The sequence below is a fragment of the Taudactylus pleione genome, unplaced genomic scaffold (assembly GCF_031769625.1).
Source record: "Taudactylus pleione unplaced genomic scaffold, aTauple2 ptg000282l, whole genome shotgun sequence".
NCBI classification, from domain to species: Eukaryota; Metazoa; Chordata; class Amphibia; order Anura; family Myobatrachidae; genus Taudactylus; species Taudactylus pleione.
The window spans coordinates 13,718,383-13,741,903 of record NW_028284684.1 but is presented as its reverse complement, the minus strand read 5'-3'; the positions used below and the strand labels follow the sequence as shown (position 1 = coordinate 13,741,903).

Here is a 23,521-nt window from a genome sequence, read left to right as displayed (position 1 = left end):
TCAGCTGTGGGCTGTGATTTCTGGTCCAGTCCAGAAAAGTGATTTTCAACTAAGAGTTGTTATAATATCCTTGGGTAATGAAAATGATTGAAATCATTTATACATCAATTTGTTAGTGTACTCTTTCATCATATATCAGATCCATGTCGATTCTTCTGCATCATGAGCTAGGTCAAATGCTTATAGAAATTGCCCCAGCTATCATTTTCTTACTCTACCCATGTCCGATAATCCCTGGACTGAGATGTTCTAGGATTTTACAGTGGATTTGCCAGTGTTTATAGGTATTTCTATGAATTGATTTATGGTTGACCATTTCTGATGCTTGATTGTATATTTAGTAATTCAAGATCCTTTAAAAAGCTCAAATGAATTTAGCAAAACCCATTACCCCTTATCAACTTTTTTCTAATTAGAATTTGCTTAGAAATCCTTGAATGGCTAAAAGACTATTATGCTAGAGACCAATGGTAGCTCTGCATGAGGAATATTAAATGCCAAATCTCTTCTGCTAAATTATGCCCAAATTATGTGAATGCTATAAAAATTGATAATTTATTCTATTATTCAGCTACTGTTTCCAACTTAATTAAAAAAAAAAAATATATATATATATATATTCACTCTTCTTTTAAGGCACCAATAAATATCTATGCATTTTCTGGATATTCTATACCATACAATTTTAATACATGGGAATCCTGAATATAAAGTCCAATAAATGCTGGATTTGCCATGTTGTACATGTTCTAAGTAATATCTTTTAGATTATAGCTGATATAGGGCCTGATTCAGAGCCGCTTGCTGCTAGTGAGTGCTTGCTCAGAATAAGGGCGGTTTTTTATGTTTTGTATTTGTTTTTTTCTTTCATCAGGCCGCTCGCTAAGCTGTGGGTGACTACCCACAGCTTTTGCGAGTGGCCTGGAGCCCATCACGATTATCGTGACCATCAGGCTTGCGAGGAGACCCTGTGGAAGGGTCTGAGCTCTCACAAGTCCGAGTAAACTTCCTGCTCTAATAGAACAGGAAGTCCACTACTGACATCACTAGTGATGTCAGTAGGGCCACCCACAAACACCAGGCTTTCCTAAGGGAATGCCTGCATTTGTGCAGCCACCCCCCCCTCCCCGCATACAAAACGCGGTGAGTTATCAATCAACATTGACAGCCGCTCCGTCTTGTAGCTAGACCCATATCGATGGAGCAGCCGTTGCTGGACGGATCTTGCGCATGCACACGCCGGAGGCGGCGCATGGGTAGTGGGGGACCATCGAACCACTTACGAGTGTTGTGCGCTTGCGAGTGTGTCTGAATCAGGCCCATAGTCCTTAGGAAAATTTTTGGGTGCTTGCCAAAGACATGTAAATGAAGTGCTAGTTAAAAAATAAAATCCATTCTACTAACCATTGCAAAATGGAATTTGGGTCTTGAGGACCCACCTCATGGAGTTGGGCTTAGACAGCACAAGAAAATTGCTTGAGAAGTTACTTGACCTATACTGTTCTTGAGAATAGGGCCCAACAATGTGGTCTTTCAATGCTAGAAATGTCAAAATAATTCTGAATGTTGTAGTTTGATGTCCTAGAAAATGTGTGCAGTTTTCATTCCAAAAAGTGGCATACACCAATATGCCAACCTCCTTGCTTATATTTTATTTCTACATATAAAAATGTAAGTATGTATAAACCTTCCCAAAATACCAAACCATTCTGATTTATTCCATAGCCACCTAACGCCAACAAATGGTAATAGAAGTATATCATTACAGTTGGTACATTTTGTTTTCTCTATCTGCTATTCCATTTGTATGGATCTATGAGGGTTTCCTTTAAGTACACATCTCAATATATTATAATTGTTTGGGTTGTTATTTATGCATGCCATAACATTTGTATTATTATTTTTCCACTGTGTCTGAAATGGAATATTGGAGAAATAAAAGTTATAGCCTCCCCGTCGGGGAATTGAACCCCGGTCTTCCGCGTGACAGGCGGGGATACTCACCACTATACTAACGAGGATCAGCTGTGGGCTGTGATTTCTGGTCCAGTCCAGAAAAGTGATTTTCAACTAAGAGTTGTTATAATATCCTTGGGTAATGAAAATGATTGAAATCATTTATACATCAATTTGTTAGTGTACTCTTTCACCATATATCAGATCCATGTCGATTCTTCTGCATCATGAGCTAGGTCAAATGCTTATAGAAATTGCCCCAGCTATCATTTTCTTACTCTACCCATGTCCGATAATCCCTGGACTGAGATGTTCTAGGATTTTACAGTGGATTTGCCAGTGTTTATAGGTATTTCTATGAATTGATTTATGGTTGACCATTTCTGATGCTTGATTGTATATTTAGTAATTCAAGATCCTTTAAAAAGCTCAAATGAATTTAGCAAAACCCATTACCCCTTATCAACTTTTTTCTAATTAGAATTTGCTTAGAAATCCTTGAATGGCTAAAAGACTATTATGCTAGAGACCAATGGTAGCTCTGCATGAGGAATATTAAATGCCAAATCTCTTCTGCTAAATTATGCCCAAATTATGTGAATGCTATAAAAATTGATAATTTATTCTATTATTCAGCTACTGTTTCCAACTTAATTAAAAAAAATATATATATATATATATATTCACTCTTCTTTTAAGGCACCAATAAATATCTATGCATTTTCTGGATATTCTATACCATACAATTTTAATACATGGGAATCCTGAATATAAAGTCCAATAAATGCTGGATTTGCCATGTTGTACATGTTCTAAGTAATATCTTTTAGATTATAGCTGATATAGGGCCTGATTCAGAGCCGCTTGCTGCTAGTGAGTGCTTGCTCAGAATAAGGGCGGTTTTTTATGTTTTGTATTTGTTTTTTTCTTTCATCAGGCCGCTTGCTAAGCTGTGGGTGACTACCCACAGCTTTTGCGAGTGGCCTGGAGCCCATCACGATTATCGTGACCATCAGGCTTGCGAGGAGACCCTGTGGAAGGGTCTGAGCTCTCACAAGTCCGAGTAAACTTCCTGCTCTAATAGAACAGGAAGTCCACTACTGACATCACTAGTGATGTCAGTAGGGCCACCCACAAACACCAGGCTTTCCTAAGGGAATGCCTGCATTTGTGCAGCCACCCCCCCCTCCCCGCATACAAAACGCGTTGAGTTATCAATCAACATTGACAGCCGCTCCGTCTTGTAGCTAGACCCATATCGATGGAGCAGCCGTTGCTGGACGGATCTTGCGCATGCACACGCCGGAGGCGGCGCATGGGTAGTGGGGGACCATCGAACCACTTACGAGTGTTGTGCGCTTGCGAGTGTGTCTGAATCAGGCCCATAGTCCTTAGGAAAATTTTTGGGTGCTTGCCAAAGACATGTAAATGAAGTGCTAGTTAAAAAATAAAATCCATTCTACTAACCATTGCAAAATGGAATTTGGGTCTTGAGGACCCACCTCATGGAGTTGGGCTTAGACAGCACAAGAAAATTGCTTGAGAAGTTACTTGACCTATACTGTTCTTGAGAATAGGGCCCAACAATGTGGTCTTTCAATGCTAGAAATGTCAAAATAATTCTGAATGTTGTAGTTTGATGTCCTAGAAAATGTGTGCAGTTTTCATTCCAAAAAGTGGCATACACCAATATGCCAACCTCCTTGCTTATATTTTATTTCTACATATAAAAATGTAAGTATGTATAAACCTTCCCAAAATACCAAACCATTCTGATTTATTCCATAGCCACCTAACGCCAACAAATGGTAATAGAAGTATATCATTACAGTTGGTACATTTTGTTTTCTCTATCTGCTATTCCATTTGTATGGATCTATGAGGGTTTCCTTTAAGTACACATCTCAATATATTATAGTTTGGGTTGTTATTTATGCATGCCATAACATTTGTATTATTATTTTTCCACTGTGTCTGAAATGGAATATTGGAGAAATAAAAGTTATAGCCTCCCCGTCGGGGAATTGAACCCCGGTCTCCCGCATGACAGGTGGGGATACTCACCACTCTACTAACGAGGATCAGCTGTGTGCTGTGATTTCTGGTCCAGTCCAGAAAAGTGATTTTCAACTAAGAGTTGTTATAATTTCCTTGGGTAATGAAAATGATTAAAATCATTTATACATCAATTTGTTAGTGTACTCTTTCACCATATATCAGATCCATGTCGATTCTTCTGCATCATGAGCTATGTCAAATGCTTATAGAAATTGCCCCAGCTATCATTTTCTTACTCTACCCATGTCCGATAATCCCTGGACTGAGATGTTCTAGGATTTTACTGTTGATTTGCCAGTGTTTATAGGTATTTCTATGAATTGATTTATGGTTGACCATTTCTGATGCTTGATTGTATATTTAGTAATTCAAGATCCTTTAAAAAGCTCAAGTGAATTTAGCAAAACCCATTACCCCTTATCAACTTTTTTATAATTAGAATTTGCTTAGAAATCCTTGAATGGCTAAAAGACTATTATGCTAGAGACCAATGGTAGCTCTGCAAGAGGAATATTAAACTCCAAATCTCTTCTACTAAATTATGCCCAAATTATGTGAATTCTATAAAAATTGATAATTTATTCTATTATTCAGCTACTGTTTCCAACTTACTTAAAAAAAAAATATATATGTATATATTCACTCTTCTTTTAAGGCACCAATAAATATCTATGCATTTTCTGGATATTCTATACCATACAATTTTAATACATGGGAATCCTGAATATAAAGTCCAATAAATGCTGGATTTGCCATGTTGTACATGTTCTAAGCAATATCTTTTAGATTATAGCTGATATAGGGCCTGATTCAGAGCCGCTTGCTGCTAGTGAGTGCTTGCTCAGAATAACGGCGTTTTTTTATGTTTTGTATTTGTTTTTTTCTTTCATCAGGCCCCTCGCTAAGCTGTGGGTGACTACCCACAGCTTTTGCGAGTGGCCTGGAGCCCATCACGATTATCGTGACCATCAGGCTTGCGAGGAGACCCTGTGGAAGGGTCTGAGCTCTCACAAGTCCGAGTAAACTTCCTGCTCTAATAGAACAGGAAGTCCACTACTGACATCACTAGTGATGTCAGTAGGGCCACCCACAAACACCAGGCTTTCCTAAGGGAATGCCTGCATTTGTGCAGCCACCCCCCCCTCCCCGCATACAAAACGCGGTGAGTTATCAATCAACATTGACAGCCGCTCCGTCTTGTAGCTAGACCCATATCGATGGAGCAGCCGTTGCTGGACGGATCTTGCGCATGCACACGCCGGAGGCGGCGCATGGGTAGTGGGGGACCATCGAACCACTTACGAGTGTTGTGCGCTTGCGAGTGTGTCTGAATCAGGCCCATAGTCCTTAGGAAAATTTTTGGGTGCTTGCCAAAGACATGTAAATGAAGTGCTAGTTAAAAAATAAAATCCATTCTACTAACCATTGCAAAATGGAATTTGGGTCTTGAGGACCCACCTCATGGAGTTGGGCTTAGACAGCACAAGAAAATTGCTTGAGAAGTTACTTGACCTATACTGTTCTTGAGAATAGGGCCCAACAATGTGGTCTTTCAATGCTAGAAATGTCAAAATAATTCTGAATGTTGTAGTTTGATGTCCTAGAAAATGTGTGCAGTTTTCATTCCAAAAAGTGGCATACACCAATATGCCAACCTCCTTGCTTATATTTTATTTCTACATATAAAAATGTAAGTATGTATAAACCTTCCCAAAATACCAAACCATTCTGATTTATTCCATAGCCACCTAACGCCAACAAATGGTAATAGAAGTATATCATTACAGTTGGTACATTTTGTTTTCTCTATCTGCTATTCCATTTGTATGGATCTATGAGGGTTTCCTTTAAGTACACATCTCAATATATTATAATTGTTTGGGTTGTTATTTATGCATGCCATAACATTTGTATTATTATTTTTCCACTGTGTCTGAAATGGAATATTGGAGAAATAAAAGTTATAGCCTCCCCGTCGGGGAATTGAACCCCGGTCTTCCGCGTGACAGGCGGGGATACTCACCACTATACTAACGAGGATCAGCTGTGGGCTGTGATTTCTGGTCCAGTCCAGAAAAGTGATTTTCAACTAAGAGTTGTTATAATATCCTTGGGTAATGAAAATGATTGAAATCATTTATACATCAATTTGTTAGTGTACTCTTTCACCATATATCAGATCCATGTCGATTCTTCTGCATCATGAGCTAGGTCAAATGCTTATAGAAATTGCCCCAGCTATCATTTTCTTACTCTACCCATGTCCGATAATCCCTGGACTGAGATGTTCTAGGATTTTACAGTGGATTTGCCAGTGTTTATAGGTATTTCTATGAATTGATTTATGGTTGACCATTTCTGATGCTTGATTGTATATTTAGTAATTCAAGATCCTTTAAAAAGCTCAAATGAATTTAGCAAAACCCATTACCCCTTATCAACTTTTTTCTAATTAGAATTTGCTTAGAAATCCTTGAATGGCTAAAAGACTATTATGCTAGAGACCAATGGTAGCTCTGCATGAGGAATATTAAATGCCAAATCTCTTCTGCTAAATTATGCCCAAATTATGTGAATGCTATAAAAATTGATAATTTATTCTATTATTCAGCTACTGTTTCCAACTTAATTAAAAAAAAAATATATATATATATATATTCACTCTTCTTTTAAGGCACCAATAAATATCTATGCATTTTCTGGATATTCTATACCATACAATTTTAATACATGGGAATCCTGAATATAAAGTCCAATAAATGCTGGATTTGCCATGTTGTACATGTTCTAAGTAATATCTTTTAGATTATAGCTGATATAGGGCCTGATTCAGAGCCGCTTGCTGCTAGTGAGTGCTTGCTCAGAATAAGGGCGGTTTTTTATGTTTTGTATTTGTTTTTTTCTTTCATCAGGCCGCTTGCTAAGCTGTGGGTGACTACCCACAGCTTTTGCGAGTGGCCTGGAGCCCATCACGATTATCGTGACCATCAGGCTTGCGAGGAGACCCTGTGGAAGGGTCTGAGCTCTCACAAGTCCGAGTAAACTTCCTGCTCTAATAGAACAGGAAGTCCACTACTGACATCACTAGTGATGTCAGTAGGGCCACCCACAAACACCAGGCTTTCCTAAGGGAATGCCTGCATTTGTGCAGCCACCCCCCCCTCCCCGCATACAAAACGCGTTGAGTTATCAATCAACATTGACAGCCGCTCCGTCTTGTAGCTAGACCCATATCGATGGAGCAGCCGTTGCTGGACGGATCTTGCGCATGCACACGCCGGAGGCGGCGCATGGGTAGTGGGGGACCATCGAACCACTTACGAGTGTTGTGCGCTTGCGAGTGTGTCTGAATCAGGCCCATAGTCCTTAGGAAAATTTTTGGGTGCTTGCCAAAGACATGTAAATGAAGTGCTAGTTAAAAAATAAAATCCATTCTACTAACCATTGCAAAATGGAATTTGGGTCTTGAGGACCCACCTCATGGAGTTGGGCTTAGACAGCACAAGAAAATTGCTTGAGAAGTTACTTGACCTATACTGTTCTTGAGAATAGGGCCCAACAATGTGGTCTTTCAATGCTAGAAATGTCAAAATAATTCTGAATGTTGTAGTTTGATGTCCTAGAAAATGTGTGCAGTTTTCATTCCAAAAAGTGGCATACACCAATATGCCAACCTCCTTGCTTATATTTTATTTCTACATATAAAAATGTAAGTATGTATAAACCTTCCCAAAATACCAAACCATTCTGATTTATTCCATAGCCACCTAACGCCAACAAATGGTAATAGAAGTATATCATTACAGTTGGTACATTTTGTTTTCTCTATCTGCTATTCCATTTGTATGGATCTATGAGGGTTTCCTTTAAGTACACATCTCAATATATTATAGTTTGGGTTGTTATTTATGCATGCCATAACATTTGTATTATTATTTTTCCACTGTGTCTGAAATGGAATATTGGAGAAATAAAAGTTATAGCCTCCCCGTCGGGGAATTGAACCCCGGTCTCCCGCATGACAGGTGGGGATACTCACCACTCTACTAACGAGGATCAGCTGTGTGCTGTGATTTCTGGTCCAGTCCAGAAAAGTGATTTTCAACTAAGAGTTGTTATAATTTCCTTGGGTAATGAAAATGATTAAAATCATTTATACATCAATTTGTTAGTGTACTCTTTCACCATATATCAGATCCATGTCGATTCTTCTGCATCATGAGCTATGTCAAATGCTTATAGAAATTGCCCCAGCTATCATTTTCTTACTCTACCCATGTCCGATAATCCCTGGACTGAGATGTTCTAGGATTTTACTGTTGATTTGCCAGTGTTTATAGGTATTTCTATGAATTGATTTATGGTTGACCATTTCTGATGCTTGATTGTATATTTAGTAATTCAAGATCCTTTAAAAAGCTCAAGTGAATTTAGCAAAACCCATTACCCCTTATCAACTTTTTTATAATTAGAATTTGCTTAGAAATCCTTGAATGGCTAAAAGACTATTATGCTAGAGACCAATGGTAGCTCTGCAAGAGGAATATTAAACTCCAAATCTCTTCTACTAAATTATGCCCAAATTATGTGAATTCTATAAAAATTGATAATTTATTCTATTATTCAGCTACTGTTTCCAACTTACTTAAAAAAAATATATATATGTATATATTCACTCTTCTTTTAAGGCACCAATAAATATCTATGCATTTTCTGGATATTCTATACCATACAATTTTAATACATGGGAATCCTGAATATAAAGTCCAATAAATGCTGGATTTGCCATGTTGTACATGTTCTAAGCAATATCTTTTAGATTATAGCTGATATAGGGCCTGATTCAGAGCCGCTTGCTGCTAGTGAGTGCTTGCTCAGAATAACGGCGTTTTTTTATGTTTTGTATTTGTTTTTTTCTTTCATCAGGCCGCTCGCTAAGCTGTGGGTGACTACCCACAGCTTTTGCGAGTGGCCTGGAGCCCATCGCGATTATCGTGACCATCAGGCTTGCGAGGAGACCCTGTGGAAGGGTCTGAGCTCTCACAAGCCCGAGTAAACTTCCTGCTCTAATAGAACAGGAAGTCCACTACTGACATCACTAGTGATGTCAGTAGGGCCACCCACAAACACCAGGCGTTCCTAAGGGAATGGCTGCATTTGTGCAGCCACCCCCCCCTCCCCACATACAAAACGCGGTGAGTTATCAATCAACATTGACAGCCGCTCCGTCTTGTAGCTAGACCCATATCGATGGAGCAGCCATCGCTGGACGGATCTTGCGCATGCACACGCCGGAGGCGGTGCATGGGTAGTGGGGGACCGTCGAACCACTTACGAGTGTTGTGCGCTTGCAAGTGTGTCTGAATCAGGCCCATAGTCCTTAGGAAAATTTTTGGGTGCTTGCCAAAGACATGTAAATGAAGTGCTTGTTAAAAAATAAAATCCATTCTACTAACCATTGCAAAATGGAATTTGGGTCTTGAGGACCCACCTCATGGAGTTGGGCTTAGACAGCACAAGAAAATTGCTTGAGAAGTTACTTGACCTATACTGTTCTTGAGAATGGGGCCCAACAATGTGGTCTTTCAACGCTAGAAATGTCAAAATAATTCTGAATGTTGTAGTTTGATGTCCTAGAAAATGTGTGCAGTTTTCATTCCAAAAAGTGGCATACACCAATATGCCAACCTCCTTGCTTATATTTTATTTCTACATATAAAAATGTAAGTATGTATAAACCTTCCCAAAATACCAAACCATTCTGATTTATTCCATAGCCACCTAACGCCAACAAATGGTAATAGAAGTATATCATTACAGTTGGTACATTTTGTTTTCTCTATCTGCTATTCCATTTGTATGGATCTATGAGGGTTTCCTTTAAGTACACATCTCAATATATTATAGTTTGGGTTGTTATTTATGCATGCCATAACATTGTATTATTATTTTTCCACTGTGTCTGAAATGGAATATTAGAGAAATAAAAGTTATAGCCTCCCCATCGGGGAATTGAACCCCGGTCTCTCGCGTGACAGGCGGGGATACTCACCACTATACTAATGAGGATCAGCTGTGTGCTGTGATTTCTGGCCCAGTCCAGAAAAGTGATTTTCAACTAAGAGTTGTTATAATTTCCTTGGGTAATGAAAATGATTGAAATTATTTATACATCAATTTGTTAGTGTACTCTTTCACCATATATCAGATCCATGTCGATTCTTCTGCATCATGAGCTAGGTCAAATGCTTATAGAAATTGCCCCAGCTATCATTTTCTTACTCTACCCATGTCCGATAATCCCTGGACTGAGATGTTCTAGGATTTTACTGTTGATTTGCCAGTGTTTATAGGTATTTCTATGAATTGATTTATGGTTGACTATTTCTGATGCTTGATTGTATATTTAGTTTTTCAAGATCCTTTAAAAAGCTCAAATGAATTTAGCAAAACCCATTACCCCTTATCAACTTTTTTATAATTAGAATTTGTTTAGAAATCCTTGAATGGCTAAAAGACTATTATGCTAGAGAACAATGGTAGCTCTGCTTGAGGAATATTAAACTCCAAATCTCTTCTGCTAAATTATGCCCAAATTATGTGAATGCTATAAAAATTGATAATTTATTCTATTATTCAGCTACTGTTTCCAACTTAATTAAAAAAAATATGTATATGTATATATTCACACTTCTTTTAAGGCACCAATAAATATCTATGCATTTTCTGGATATTCTATACCATACAATTTTAATACATGGGAATCCTGAATATAAAGTCCAATAAATGCTGGATTTGCCATGTTGTACATGTTCTAAGCAATATCTTTTAGATTATAGCTGATATAGGGCCTGATTCAGAGCCGCTTGCTGCTAGTGAGTGCTTGCTCAGAATAAGGGCGGTTTTTTATGTTTTGTATTTGTTTTTTTCTTTCATCAGGCCGCTCGCTAAGCTGTGGGTGACTACCCACAGCTTTTGCGAGTGGCCTGGAGCCCATCGCGATTATCGTGACCATCAGGCTTGCGAGGAGACCCTGTGGAAGGGTCTGAGCTCTCACAAGCCTGAGTAAACTTCCTGCTCTAATAGAGCAGGAAGTCCAGTACTGACATCACTAGTGATGTCAGTAGGGCCACCCACAAACACCAGGTGTTCCTAAGGGAATGCCTGCATTTGTGGAGACACCCCCCCCCCCTCCCCGCATACAAAATGTGGTGAGTTTTCAATCAACATTGACAGCCGCTCCGTCTTGTAGCTAGACCCATATCGATGGCGCAGCCGTCGCTGGATGGATCTTGCGCATGCACACGCCGGAGGCGGCGCATGGGTAGTGGGGGACCGTCAAACCACTTACGAGTGTTGTGCGTTTGCGAGTGTGTCTGAATCAGGCCCATAGTCCTTAGGAAATTTTTTGGGTGCTTGCCAAAGACATGTAAATGAAGTGCTTGTTAAAAAATAAAATCAATTCTACTAACCATTGCAAAATGGAATTTGGGTCTTGAGGACCCACCTCATGGAGTTGGGCTTAGACAGCACAAGAAAATTGCTTGAGAAGTTACTTGACCTATACTGTTCTTGAGAATGGGACCCAACAATGTGGTCTTTCAATGCTAGAAATGTCAAAATAATTCTGAATGTTGTAGTTTGATGTCCTAGAAAATGTGTGCAGTTTTCATTCCAAAAAGTGGCATACACCAATATGCCAACCTCCTTGCCTATATTTTATTTCTACATATAAAAATGTAAGTATGTATAAACCTTCCCAAAATACCAAACCATTCTGATTTATTCCATAGCCACCTAACGCCAACAAATGGTAATAGAAGTATATCATTACAGTTGGTACATTTTGTTTTCTCTATCTGCTATTCCATTTGTATGGATCTATGAGGGTTTCCTTTAAGTACACATCTCAATATATTATAGTTTGGGTTGTTATTTATGCATGCCATAACATTTGTATTATTATTTTTCCACTGTGTCTGAAATGGAATATTAGAGAAATAAAAGTTATAGCCTCCCCATCTGGGAATTGAACCCCGGTCTCCCGCGTGACAGGCGGGGATACTCACCACTATACTAACGAGGATCAGCTGTGTGCTGTGATTTCTGGTCCAGTCCAGAAAAGTGATTTTCAACTAAGAGTTGTTATAATTTCCTTGGGTAATGAAAATGATTGAAATTATTTATACATCAATTTGTTAGTGTACTCTTTCACCATATATCAGATCCATGTTGATTCTTCTCCATCATGAGCTAGGTCAAATGCTTATAGAAATTGCCCCAGCTATCATTTTCTTACTCTACCCATGTCCGATAATCCCTGGACTGAGATGTTCTAGGATTTTACTGTTGATTTGCCAGTGTTTATAGGTATTTCTATGAATTGATTTATGGTTGACTATTTCTGATGCTTGATTGTATATTTAGTTTTTCAAGATCCTTTAAAAAGCTCAAATGAATTTAGCAAAACCCATTACCCCTTATCAACTTTTTTATAATTAGAATTTGTTTAGAAATCCTTGAATGGCTAAAAGACTATTATGCTAGAGACCAATGGTAGCTCTGCATGAGGAATATTAAACTCCAAATCTCTTCTGCTAAATTATGCCCAAATTATGTGAATGCTATAAAAATTGATAATTTATTCTATTATTCAGCTACTGTTTCCAACTTAATTAAAAAAAATATGTATATGTATATATTCACTCTTCTTTTAAGGCACCAATAAATATCTATGCATTTTCTGGATATTCTATACCATACAATTTTAATACATGGGAATCCTGAATATAAAGTCCAATAAATGCTGGATTTGCCATGTTGTACATGTTCTAAGCAATATCTTTTAGATTATAGCTGATATAGGGCCTGATTCAGAGCCGCTTGCTGCTAGTGAGTGCTTGCTCAGAATAAGGGCGGTTTTTTATGTTTTGTATTTGTTTTTTTCTTTCATCAGGCCGCTCGCTAAGCTGTGGGTGAGTACCCACAGCTTTTGCGAGTGGCCTGGAGCCCATCGCGATTATCGTGACCATCAGGCTTGCGAGGAGACCCTGTGGAAGGGTCTGAGCTCTCACAAGCCTGAGTAAACTTCCTGCTCTAATAGAGCAGGAAGTCCAGTACTGACATCACTAGTGATGTCAGTAGGGCCACCCACAAACACCAGGTGTTCCTAAGGGAATGCCTGCATTTGTGCAGCCACCCCCCCCTCCCTGCATACAAAATGCGGTGAGTTATCAATCAACATTGACAGCCGCTCCGTCTTGTAGCTAGACCCATATCGATGGAGCAGCTGTCGCTGGACGGATCTTGCGCATGCACACGCCGGAGGCGGCGCATGGGTAGTGGGGGACCGTCAAACCACTTACGAGTGTTGTGCGTTTGCGAGTGTTTCTGAATCAGGCCCATAGTCCTTAGGAAAATTTTTGGGTGCTTGCCAAAGACATGTAAATGAAGTGCTTGTTAAAAAATAAAATCAATTCTACTAACCATTGCAAAATGGAATTTGGGTCTTGAGGACCCACCTCATGGAGTTGGGCTTAGACAGCACAAGAAAATTGCTTGAGAAGTTACTTGACCTATACTGTTCTTGAGAATGGGGCCCAACAATGTGGTCTTTCAATGCTAGAAATGTCAAAATAATTCTGAATGTTGTAGTTTGATGTCCTAGAAAATGTGTGCAGTTTTCATTCCAAAAAGTGGCATACACCAATATGCCAACCTCCTTGCCTATATTTTATTTCTACATATAAAAATGTAAGTATGTATAAACCTTCCCAAAATACCAAACCATTTTGATTTATTCCATAGCCACCTAACGCCAACAAATGGTAATAGAAGTATATTATTACAGTTGGAACATTTTGTTTTCCCTATCTGCTATTCCATTTGTATGGATCTATGAGGGTTTCCTTTAAGTACACATCTCAATATATTATTATTGTTTGGGTTGTTATTTATGCATGCCATGAGATTTGTATTATTATTTTTCCACTGTGTCTGAAATGGAATATTGGAGAAATAAAAGTTATAGCCTTCCCGTCGGGGAATTGAACCCCGGTCTCCCGCGTGACAGGCGGGGATACTCACCACTATACCAACGAGGATCAGCTGTGGGTTGTGATTTCTGGTCCAGTCCAGAAAAGTGATTTTCAACTAAGAGTTGTTATAATTTCCATGGGTAATGAAAATGATTGAAATCATTTATACATCAAATTGTTAGTGTACTCTTTCACCATATATCAGATCCATGTCGATTCTTCTGCATCATGAGCTAGGTCAAATGCTTATAGAAATTGCCCCAGCTATCATTTTCTTACTCTACCCATGTCTGATAATCCCTGGACTGAGATGTTCTAGGATTTTACTGTTGATTTGCCAGTGTTTATAGGTATTTCTATGAATTGATTTATGGTTGACCATTTCTGATGCTTGATTGTATATTTAGTAATTCAAGATCCTTTAAAAAGCTCAAATGAATTTAGCAAAACCCATTACCCCTTATCAACTTTTTTCTAATTAGAATTTGCTTAGAAATCCTTGAATGGCTAAAAGACTATTATGCTAGAGACCAATGGTAGCTCTGCATGAGGAATATTAAACGCCAAATCTCTTCTGCTAAATTATGCCCAAATTATGTGAATGCTATAAAAATTGATAATTTATTCTATTATTCAGCTACTGTTTCCAACTTAATTAAAAATATATATATATATATATATATATATATATATATATATATTCACTCTTCTTTTAAGGCACCAATAAATATCTATGCATTTTCTGGATATTCTATACCATACAATTTTAATACATGGGAATCCTGAATATAAAGTCCAATAAATGCTGGATTTGCCATGTTGTACATGTTCTAAGTAATATCTTTTAGATTATAGCTGATAAAGGGCCTGATTCAGAGCCGCTTGCTGCTAGTGAGTGCTTGCTCAGAATAAGGGCTGTTTTTTATGTTTTGTATTTGTTTTTTTCTTTCATCAGGCCGCTTGCTAAGCTGTGGGTGACTACCCACAGCTTTTGCGAGTGGCCTGGAGCCCATCACGATTATCGTGACCATCAGGCTTGCGAGGAGACCCTGTGGAAGGGTCTGAGCTCTCACAAGCCCGAGTAAACTTCTTGCTCTAATAGAACAGGAAGTCCACTACTGACATCACTAGTGATGTCAGTAGGACCACCCACAAACACCAGACGTTACTAAGGGAATGCCTGCATTTGTGCAGCCACCCCCCCCTCCCCGCATACAAAACGTGGTTAGTTATCAATCAACATTGACAGCCGCTCCGTCTTGTAGCTAGACCCATATCGATGGAGCAGCCGTCGCTGGACGGATCTTGCGCATGCACACGCCGTAGGCGGTGCATGGGTAGTGGGGGACCGTCAAACCACTTACGAGTGTTGTGCGCTTGCGAGTGTGTCTGAATCAGGCCCATAGTCCTTAGGAAAATTTTTGGGTGCTTGCCAAAGACATGTAAATGAAGTGCTTGTTAAAAAATAAAATCAATTCTACTAACCATTGCAAAATGGAATTTGGGTCTTGAGGACCCACCTCATGGAGTTGGGCTTAGACAGCACAAGAAAATTACTTGAGAAGTTACTTGACTTATACTGTTCTTGAGAATGGGGCCCAACAATGTGGTCTTTCAATGCTAGAAATGTCAAAATAATTCTGAATGTTGTAGTTTGATGTCCTAGAAAATGTGTGCAGTTTTCATTCCATAAAGTGGCATACACCAATATGCCAACCTCCTTGCCTATATTTTATTTCTACATATAAAAATGTAAGTATGTATAAACCTTCCCAAAATACCAAACCATTCTGATTTATTCCATAGCCACCTAACGCCAACAAATGGTAATAGAAGTATATCATTACAGTTGGTACATTTTGTTTTCTCTATCTGCTATTCCATTTGTATGGATCTATGAGGGTTTCCTTTAAGTACACATCTCAATATATTATAGTTTGGGTTGTTATTTATGCATGCCATAACATTTGTATTATTATTTTTCCACTGTGTCTGAAATGGAATATTGGAGAAATAAAAGTTATAGCCTCCCCGTCGGGGAATTGAACCCCGATCTCCCGCGTGACAGGCAGGGACACTCACCACTATACTAATGAGGATCAGCTGTGTGCTGTGATTTCTGGTCCAGTCCAGAAAAGTGATTTTCAACTAAGAGTTGTTATAATTTCCTTGGGTAATGAAAATGATTGAAATCATTTATACATCAATTTGTTAGTGTACTCTTTCACCATATATCAGATCCATGTCGATTCTTCTGCATCATGAGCTAGGTCAAATGCTTATAGAAATTGCCCCAGCTATCATTTTCTTACTCTACCCATGTCCGATAATCCCTGGACTGAGATGTTCTAGGATTTTACTGTTGATTTGCTAGTGTTTATAGGTATTTCTATGAATTGATTTATGGTTGACTATTTCTGATGCTTGATTGTATATTTAGTAATTCAAGATCCTTTAAAAAGCTCAAATGAATTTAGCAAAACCCATTACCCCTTATCAACTTTTTTATAATTAGAATTTGTTTAGAAATCCTTGAATGGCTAAAAGACTATTATGCTAGAGACCAATGGTAGCTCTGCATGAGGAATATTAAACTCCAAATCTCTTCTGCTAAATTATGCCCAAATTATGTGAATGCTATAAAAATTGATAATTTATTCTATTATTCAGCTACTGTTTCCAACTTAATTAAAAAAAATATGTATATGTATATATTCACTCTTCTTTTAAGGCACCAATAAATATCTATGCATTTTCTGGATATTCTATACCATACAATTTTAATACATGGGAATCCTGAATATAAAGTCCAATAAATGCTGGATTTGCCATGTTGTACATGTTCTAAGCAATATCTTTTAGATTATAGCTGATACAGGGCCTGATTCAGAGCCGCTTGCTGCTAGTGAGTGCTTGCTCAGAATAAGGGCGGTTTTTTATGTTTTGTATTTGTTTTTTTCTTTCATCAGGCCGCTCGCTAAGCTGTGGGTGACTACCCACAGTTTTTGCGAGTGGCCTGGAGCCCATCGCGATTATCGTGACCATCAGGCTTGCGAGGAGACCCTGTGGAAGGGTCTGAGCTCTCACAAGCCTGAGTAAACTTCCTGCTCTAATAGAACAGGAAGTCCACTACGGACATCACTAGTGATGTCAGTAGGGCCACCCACAAACACCAGGTGTTCCTAAGGGAATGCCTGCATTTGTGCAGCCACCCCCCCCTCCCCGCATACAAAATGCGGTGAGTTATCAATCAACATTGACAGCCGCTCCGTCTTGTAGCTAGACCCATATCGATGGAGCAGCCGTCGCTGGACGGATCTTGCGCATGCACACGCCGGAGGCGGCGCATGGGTAGTGGGGGACCGTCAAACCACTTACGAGTGTTGTGCATTTGCGAGTGTGTCTGAATCAGGCCCATAGTCCTTAGGAAAATTTTTGGGTGCTTGCCAAAGACATGTAAATGAAGTGCTTGTTAAAAAATAAAATCAATTCTACTAACCATTGCAAAATGGAATTTGGGTCTTGAGGACCCACCTCATGGAGTTGGGCTTAGACAGCACAAGAAAATTGCTTGAGAAGTTACTTGACCTATACTGTTCTTGAGAATGGGGCCAAGCAATGTGGTCTTTCAATGCTAGAAATGTCAAAATAATTCTGAATGTTGTAGTTTGATGTCCTAGAAAATGTGTGCAGTTTTCATTCCAAAAAGTGGCATACACCAATATGCCAACCTCCTTGCCTATATTTTATTTCTACATATAAAAATGTAAGTATGTATAAACCTTCCCAAAATACCAAACCATTCTGATTTATTCCATAGCCACCTAACGCCAACAAATGGTAATAGAAGTATATCATTACAGTTGGTACATTTTGTTTTCTCTATCTGCTATTCCATTTGTATGGATCTATGAGGGTTTCCTTTAAGTACACATCTCAATATATTATTATTGTTTGGGTTGTTATTTATGCATGCCATAACATTTGTATTATTATTTTTCCACTGTGTCTGAAATGCAATATTGGAGAAATAAAAGTTATAGCCTCCCCGTCGGGGAATTGAACCCCGGTCTCCCGCGTGACAGGCGGGGATACTCACCACTATACTAACGAGGATCAGCTGTGGGCTGTGATTTCTGGTCCAGTCCAGAAAAGTGATTTTCAACTAAGAGTTGTTATAATATCCTTGGGTAATGAAAATTATTGAAATCATTTATACATCAATTTGTTAGTGTACTCTTTCACCATATATCAGATCCATGTCGATTCTTCTGCATCATGAGCTAGGTCAAATGCTTATAGAAATTGCCCCAGCTATCATTTTCTTACTCTACCCATGTCCGATAATCCCTGGACTGAGATGTTCTAGGATTTTACAGTGGATTTGCCAGTGTTTATAGGTATTTCTATGAATTGATTTATGGTTGACCATTTCTGATGCTTGATTGTATATTTAGTAATTCAAGATCCTTTAAAAAGCTCAAATGAATTTAGCAAAACCCATTACCCCTTATCAACTTTTTTCTAATTAGAATTTGCTTAGAAATCCTTGAATGGCTAAAAGACTATTATGCTAGAGACCAATGGTAGCTCTGCATGAGGAATATTAAACGCCAAATCTCTTCTGCTAAATTATGCCCAAATTATGTGAATGCTATAAAAATTGATAATTTATTCTATTATTCAGCTACTGTTTCCAACTTAATTAAAAAAAAAAAATATATATATATATATATATTCACTCTTCTTTTAAGGCACCAATAAATATCTATGCATTTTCTGGATATTCTATACCATACAATTTTAATACATGGGAATCCTGAATATAAAGTCCAATAAATGCTGGATTTGCCATGTTGTACATGTTCTAAGTAATATCTTTTAGATTATAGCTGATATAGGGCCTGATTCAGAGCCGCTTGCTGCTAGTGAGTGCTTGCTCAGAATAAGGGCGGTTTTTTATGTTTTGTATTTGTTTTTTTCTTTCATCAGGCCGCTCGCTAAGCTGTGGGTGACTACCCACAGCTTTTGCGAGTGGCCTGGAGCCCATCACGATTATCGTGACCATCAGGCTTGCGAGGAGACCCTGTGGAAGGGTCTGAGCTCTCACAAGTCCGAGTAAACTTCCTGCTCTAATAGAACAGGAAGTCCACTACTGACATCACTAGTGATGTCAGTAGGGCCACCCACAAACACCAGGCTTTCCTAAGGGAATGCCTGCATTTGTGCAGCCACCCCCCCCTCCCCGCATACAAAACGCGGTGAGTTATCAATCAACATTGACAGCCGCTCCGTCTTGTAGCTAGACCCATATCGATGGAGCAGCCGTTGCTGGACGGATCTTGCGCATGCACACGCCGGAGGCGGCGCATGGGTAGTGGGGGACCATCGAACCACTTACGAGTGTTGTGCGCTTGCGAGTGTGTCTGAATCAGGCCCATAGTCCTTAGGAAAATTTTTGGGTGCTTGCCAAAGACATGTAAATGAAGTGCTTGTTAAAAAATAAAATCCATTCTACTAACCATTGCAAAATGTAATTTGGGTCTTGAGGACCCACCTCATGGAGTTGGGCTTAGACAGCACAAGAAAATTGCTTGAGAAGTTACTTGACCTATACTGTTCTTGAGAATGGGGCCCAGCAATGTGGTCTTTCAATGCTAGAAATGTCAAAATAATTCTGAATGTTGTAGTTTGATGTCCTAGAAAATGTGTGCAGTTTTCATTCCAAAAAGTGGCATACACCAATATGCCAACCTCCTTGCTTATATTTTATTTCTACATATAAAAATGTAAGTATGTATAAACCTTCCCAAAATACCAAACCATTCTGATTTATTCCATAGCCACCTAACGCCAACAAATGGTAATAGAAGTATATCATTACAGTTGGTACATTTTGTTTTCTCTATCTGCTATTCCATTTGTATGGATCTATGAGGGTTTCCTTTAAGTACACATCTCAATATATTATAGTTTGGGTTGTTATTTATGACCTATACTGAGGAATATTAAACTCCAAATCTCTTCTGCTAAATTATGCCCAAATTATGTGAATGCTATAAAAATTGATAATTTATTCTATTATTCAGCTACTGTTTCCAACTTAATTAAAATATATATATATATATATATTCACTCTTCTTTTAAGGCACCAATAAATATCTATGCATTTTCTGGATATTCTATACCATACAATTTTAATACATGGGAATCCTGAATATAAAGTCCAATAAATGCTGGATTTGCCATGTTGTACATGTTCTAAGTAATATCTTTTAGATTATAGCTGATATAGGGCCTGATTCAGAGACGCTTGCTGCTAGTGAGTGCTTGCTCAGAATAAGGGCGGTTTTTTATGTTTTGTATTTGTTTTTTTCTTTCATCAGGCCACTCGCTAAGCTGTGGGTGACTACCCACAGCTTTTGCGAGTGGCATGGAGCCCATCACGATTATCGTGACCATCAGTCTTGCGAGGAGACCCTGTGGAAGGGTCTGAGCTCTCACAAGTCCGAGTAAACTTCCTGCTCTAATAGAACAGGAAGTCCACTACGGACATCACTAGTGATGTCAGTAGGGCCACCCACAAACACCAGGCGTTCCTAAGGGAATGCCTGCATTTGTGCAGCCACCCCCCGCTCCCCGCATACAAAACGCGGTGAGTTATCAATCAACATTGACAGCCGCTCCGTCTTGTAGCTAGACCCATATCGATGGAGCAGCCGTTGCTGGACGGATCTTGCGCATGCACACGCCGGAGGCGGCGCATGGGTAGTGGGGGACCATCGAACCACTTACGAGTGTTGTGCGCTTGCGAGTGTGTCTGAATCAGGCCCATAGTCCTTAGGAAAATTTTTGGGTGCTTGCCAAAGACATGTAAATGAAGTGCTTGTTAAAAAATAAAATCCATTCTACTAACCATTGCAAAATGGAATTTGGGTCTTGAGGACCCACCTCATGGAGTTTGGCTTAGACAGCACAAGAAAATTGCTTGAGAAGTTACTTGACCTATACTGTTCTTGAGAATAGGGCCCAACAATGTGGTCTTTCAATGCTAGAAATGTCAAAATAATTCTGAATGTTGTAGTTTGATGTCCTAGAAAATGTGTGCAGTTTTCATTCCAAAAAGTGGCATACACCAATATGCCAACCTCCTTGCTTATATTTTATTTCTACATATAAAAATGTAAGTATGTATAAACCTTCCCAAAATACCAAACCATTCTGATTTATTCCATAGCCACCTAACGCCAACAAATGGTAATAGAAGTATATCATTACAGTTGGTACATTTTGTTTTCTCTATCTGCTATTCCATTTGTATGGATCTATGAGGGTTTCCTTTAAGTACACATCTCAATATATTATAGTTTGGGTTGTTATTTATGCATGCCATAACATTTGTATTATTATTTTTCCACTGTGTCTGAAATGGAATATTGGAGAAATAAAAGTTATAGCCTCCCCGTCGGGGAATTGAACCCCGGTCTCCAGCATTACAGGTGGGGATACTCACCACTCTACTAACGAGGATCAGCTGTGTGCTGTGATTTCTGGTCCAGTCCAGAAAAGTGATTTTCAACTAAGAGTTGTTATAATTTCCTTGGGTAATGAAAATGATTGAAATCATTTATACATCAATTTGTTAGAGTACTCTTTCACCATATATCAGATCCATGTCGATTCTTCTGCATCATGAGCTATGTCAAATGCTTATAGAAATTGCCCCAGCTATCATTTTCTTACTCTACCCATGTCCGATAATCCCTGGACTGAGATGTTCTAGGATTTTACTGTTGATTTGCCAGTGTTTATAGGTATTTCTATGAATTGATTTATGGTTGACCATTTCTGATGCTTGATTGTATATTTAGTAATTCAAGATCCTTTAAAAAGCTCAAGTGAATTTAGCAAAACCCATTACCCCTTATCAACTTTTTTATAATTAGAATTTGCTTAGAAATCCTTGAATGGCTAAAAGACTATTATGCTAGAGACCAATGGTAGCTCTGCATGAGGAATATTAAACTCCAAATCTCTTCTGCTAAATTATGCCCAAATTATGTGAATGCTATAAAAATTGATAATTTATTCTATTATTCAGCTACTGTTTCCAACTTACTTTAAAAAAATATATATATGTATATATTCACTCTTCTTTTAAGGCACCAATAAATATCTATGCATTTTCTGGATATTCTATACCATACAATTTTAATACATGGGAATCCTGAATATAAAGTCCAATAAATGCTGGATTTGCCATGTTGTACATGTTCTAAGCAATATCTTTTAGATTATAGCTGATATAGGGCCTGATTCAGAGCCGCTTGCTGCTAGTGAGTGCTTGCTCAGAATAAGGGCGTTTTTTTATGTTTTGTATTTGTTTTTTTCTTTCATCAGGCCGCTCGCTAAGCTGTGGGTGACTACCCACAGCTTTTGCGAGTGGCCTGGAGCCCATCGCGATTATCGTGACCATCAGGCTTGCGAGGAGACCCTGTGGAAGGGTCTGAGCTCTCACAAGCCCGAGTAAACTTCCTGCTCTAATAGAACAGGAAGTCCACTACTGACATCACTAGTGATGTCAGTAGGGCCACCCACAAACACCAGGCGTTCCTAAGGGAATGCCTGCATTTGTGTAGCCACCCCCCCCCTCCCCGCATACAAAACGCGGTGAGTTATCAATCAACATTGACAGCCGTTCCGTCTTGTAGCTAGACCCATATCATTGGAGCAGCCATCGCTGGACGGATCTTGCGCATGCACACGCCGGAGGCGGCGCATGGGTAGTGGGGGACCGTCGAACCACTTACAAGTGTTGTGCACTTGCGAGTGTGTCTGAATCAGGCCCATAGTCCTTTGGAAAATTTTTGGGTGCTTGCCAAAGACATGTAAATGAAGTGCTTGTAAAAAATAAAATCCATTCTACTAACCATTGCAAAATGGAATTTGGGTCTTGAGGACCCACCTCATGGAGTTGGGCTTAGACAGCACAAGAAAATTGCTTGAGAAGTTACTTAACCTATACTGTTCTTGAGAATAGGGCCCAACAATGTGGTCTTTCAATGCTAGAAATGTCAAAATAATTCTGAATGTTGTAGTTTGATGTCCTAGAAAATGTGTGCAGTTTTCATTCCAAAAAGTGGCATACACCAATATGCAACCTCCTTGCCTATATTTTATTTCTACATATAAAAATGTAAGTATGTATAAACCTTCCCAAAATACCAAACCATTCTGATTTATTCCATAGCCACCTAACGCCAACAAATGGTAATAGAAGTATATCATTACAGTTGGTACATTTTGTTTTCTCTATCTGCTATTCCATTTGTATGGATCTATGAGGGTTTCCTTTAAGTACACAACTCAATATATTATAGTTTGGGTTGTTATTTATGCATGCCATAACATTTGTATTATTATTTTTCCACTGTGTCTGAAATGGAATATTGGAGAAATAAAAGTTATAG

The 23,521-nt window shown here is 38.8% G+C and overlaps 5 non-coding genes across 5 annotated transcripts; all 5 read right to left on the bottom strand.

Moving 5' to 3' along the window:
- Positions 1–1,949: 1,949 nt before the first annotated feature.
- On the bottom strand, positions 1,950–2,021 carry TRNAD-GUC (transfer RNA aspartic acid (anticodon GUC)). The gene has a single exon. It is a non-coding gene; the product is annotated as a tRNA-Asp (tRNA).
- Positions 2,022–5,982: 3,961 nt separating this feature from the next.
- TRNAD-GUC (transfer RNA aspartic acid (anticodon GUC)) lies at positions 5,983–6,054 on the bottom strand. The gene has a single exon. It is a non-coding gene; the product is annotated as a tRNA-Asp (tRNA).
- A 3,957-nt stretch (positions 6,055–10,011) lies between these two features.
- Positions 10,012–10,083, bottom strand: TRNAD-GUC (transfer RNA aspartic acid (anticodon GUC)). Its single transcript has one exon. It is a non-coding gene; the product is annotated as a tRNA-Asp (tRNA).
- Positions 10,084–14,045: 3,962 nt separating this feature from the next.
- Positions 14,046–14,117, bottom strand: TRNAD-GUC (transfer RNA aspartic acid (anticodon GUC)). The gene has a single exon. It is a non-coding gene; the product is annotated as a tRNA-Asp (tRNA).
- A 3,978-nt stretch (positions 14,118–18,095) lies between these two features.
- On the bottom strand, positions 18,096–18,167 carry TRNAD-GUC (transfer RNA aspartic acid (anticodon GUC)). Its single transcript has one exon. It is a non-coding gene; the product is annotated as a tRNA-Asp (tRNA).
- Positions 18,168–23,521: the final 5,354 nt, after the last annotated feature.